Source organism: Beta vulgaris, chromosome 4 (genome assembly GCF_026745355.1).
Source record: "Beta vulgaris subsp. vulgaris cultivar EL10 chromosome 4, EL10.2, whole genome shotgun sequence".
Lineage (NCBI taxonomy): Eukaryota > Viridiplantae > Streptophyta > Magnoliopsida > Caryophyllales > Amaranthaceae > Beta > Beta vulgaris.
In genome coordinates this window covers 40,456,928-40,460,790 of record NC_079205.1, presented here as the reverse complement: position 1 = coordinate 40,460,790, position 3,863 = coordinate 40,456,928, and positions in this window count along the sequence as shown.

Here is a 3,863-nt window from a genome sequence, read left to right as displayed (position 1 = left end):
AAAAGAGATATAAGAAAATTTTCAACCAACTAGACAAATAATTAGCAACGACCCATACTATAACAAGACCTTTAAGGCACCCACTAGACCATCATAGAAAATTATAGATCCCAAAAAACCAATTTATTGCTATAAGTGTGGACGAGTAGGTCATAAGGCTAACAAATTTGACTTAAAACAAAAGGACAATAAATTATGTAGTCATGATCCATACCTTCAACAAAAACTTTTAGCATTATGTTCACTAGAAAATTCCTCAGATCATAACCTTACTGACCATAGTGCAAAATAATCTACTTGAAATAAAATCAGATAATGAGTCAACTTCTTACTGTTCAAAAGAGTCAGTCCCATTTTGTCAAAAAGGATGATGAAATAATATTTGTTCAATTTCAAAAGATTTATTTTCCAATCTTATTTACTCATTTAATTATTTCAGATGCAGTTGACTCAACCATTTTCTAGTTCCAAAGTAAAAACCAAAAACTTATACTTCACACAAAAAAGAAGAATTCATACCCAAGGGATTCAAGATTTACTCAAAAAACTTTCCCCCACCACAAAAGACTTATCAAAAACCCTCACTCAAACAGCCAAAACCCATACTTTACCTACAATACATAAAACAATTTGCAAATAACTCTTCATACTTGAACTAATCATTCAAATATATCAGCTTCCAGCCGATATGCAAGAAATCACCATCAACAAAGTAAAGCAGGAAAATTTCAACACATGTTATATCAATTTCCTAACATCAGAAAAAATATCCCCCTACAACATTTGACGAACATGGGGACGGTCTCTATTACTATTTGTATTTGCTTACTACCAAACTGGAGGGTTTTTCCTATCCACGAGAGATCTTCAGAAGACTGATCCATATTTTTAAACATGGAAATACGGCTTGATAAGGAAATTTTATGAAGTACCAGAACCAGACTCAGAATTTTTTCAAAACTTCACAAAATTCCAACAATATATATTTTCAATAATATGTTCCATTCAAAAGAAAGAACGCATATATGAAGAAATCATTTGCGCCAATATAGAGATGGTGAACGCTAAGATCAAAACAGCTCACTACTTCATACTCATCAATATAATAAAAATGTGATCTTTACTACAAGGATCCAGCTGTCTTACATCCTACTCAAGCAAGAGCATATGGGTTTTTTCACATCATCCGGAAAATTGAAGAATTAATTAGAAAAACCGACAAAGATCCGGTTACTTTTATCCATTGTGGAAATATAATAGTTGTTTTTCCTACATGGCTACAAGAATATTTTATTACTGGTATCAACCACTCTGAACCACTGAATCCATATTTATCTCAACTCAGAGCTGGAAAATTCCTATCTCAAGAAGGCAAATCACTCTTATTCAAACTATTAGAAAAATGCTTGCGGGATCCTCCTGGCAAAAGTTAGGGCATTAAAAATAAAAAGATTCGCTAAGTGATTATCATTTAGGCAAAAATAAGGGACATATTTTTACTAACATTTTCAATGCAGGTATTCAAATGATGACTCATCAAATACCAGGTGTACCACCTGATTATCTAATGAATCCTAAGTTCATCACCCAAAAGCACAAAACAACATGATTTCAATTACTACAATTGAAGAAAAGACCAAAATGTCATTTTCATCAACTACATCCCCCGAGCATGTTCAGAAATGCACCTCCCTTCCACAAAAAGCCAAAAACTATATTCAAGGATAATTCCAAAAACCAAGTCATGAGGCAAACTCATAAGGAATTCAGTTTCCTATTTCAAGCGGCAACACATATCACCATAGTATCACATAACTCCAAATTTCATGTACTATAAATAGTCACATGAATCATCATAGGAAACTAAGTGTTTTTTCAGAACAAAAGATAGAGCGCAAAAATTAAGAATCAGATACAAAAGCCTCACGCTCAAATTAGTTACTACTCAATTCCTGTAAAAGTTCATTCAAGTTCAATCAAAGTAAGTTATTATTCATATCTACGTTTTAATCGTTTTCAATATCTGTTCAAATTTTCAAAATTGATTTCATCCACTTATTAATCCAATAATAATAAACTATCTTTTCGAAATCAAAAATAAATTTCAATAATCGTATTTTCAGAATTTTAATAAATTTTTGACGAGATTAATTACCTATCGGACAGTCCCCCTATCGCTATATAATTAATCTGAAGTACAACTGACGGTCCTAAACCCATCCAGTCCTGGGGTCAATCCTGGTATCATGTAGACAAGCTTTTTTTTTATCTTTAACTTTTATATTAAGTAACAACATTCTCTTACCCAAATTATGTTGGAATTGTTATTTTTATCTCTAATTCGTTATAAATTTTTTTCCGAACAACTTATCATGTCATAATGTCCATATTCTAATTCCTCACTAGACTGAATATTACGAAAGTTAATATAATAAATTATGAAATTTATAATTATTTATACATTTGATAATTGTAATTAATTTGGAGCATTGCCCAAGATACTAGTTCAAAATTATTATTTTTTTAAACTAGCTGGACCACCGCGTGCGCCAACATGAATTATAACAATAATCTCAATTTTGAAATAATATTTTACATATAATAAGTTATATATATAAATATTATTTATATACACATATATTTATAAGATACATATATAGAAGCTTAATTTTGGGCATAATTATATGTAGACCAAGATATAAACATCGAAGGAAAAAACAAATATTACATTCCTATGATATATTATTTTACATAAAATATACTTTTCTAAGAGATAGCAACATCATTTTTTTTTTATCTTTGATCTTGGATGCATTCATTGTATTCTTGAAGTAGATGGCTATTTGTATCTTGCAATATTTTGAACTCATAGTAGTTGAAATTTGCAACTTCAATATTATATGTTTCTTCTAGAAATTTAATTGCTTTTCTTGCCGCATTTTGTTGTGAACGGCCTAGTTGTGTAGATGATGATCCAATAAATCGTAGAGGTCCACGAACGTTTGGAATTCCATGAAGATCGACATATGCTTCTATTTTTTCATGAATTGCCGCATGAATTCCAAAATCTGCATGTGGTAGACTTAACTGCATTAATATATCATTTAATATAATTTTGATATTTACCTCAATTACTCGACGTGGTTCTTCCATTGATACTGAAATAGAAAAGGAAAGTGTTAATCAATTATAAGCAATTAGTATTTGAGATTTAAGATATGTAAGTTGTACATTCTTAATTACTATGTAAGGGACGAACTATTGTACTTGTTGATGTTTTTTTTTGTATTTATATAGAATACAAAAGGAACTGAAATAGATTTGTTAAAGGTAAACTATGAACAAACTTAATTTCAGCTACGTGTCTTGATGTAGATATCTACAAAAATACGTGTAAGACAGGTGGTCAATTCAATGTAAACTTTTACTATACGTGTCTAAAAAGTTGTTGTATATGTGTCAACCAGTTAGTTAGTTATAAAAAGGTGTCATAGTATTGAATGACTTTGATTTAAGTAAAATGTTGATAGTTATCCGCATATGATGTATGTATATACATTTTCTTATTTGTTATAATATTGTATTTAGGATAGATAAAGAAATTGAGTTGTTGTCATTTCTATATAATAATATATGTTAAAGTAACTATAATTATGAAATAATATGGATGTAGTAAATAAAACAAAATGATATTAAAAAAAAACTTAATGGAGATATATTAGTATTTGTGAAAAAAGACAAATACATATTGTACCATATATTACATAGTTAATAAAATATAGTTGATTACATAAAATCTAATTTTGAACGTGAATACATTATGAAACAACACAATTAGGTTCTAATATATTTTTTGTATAGCT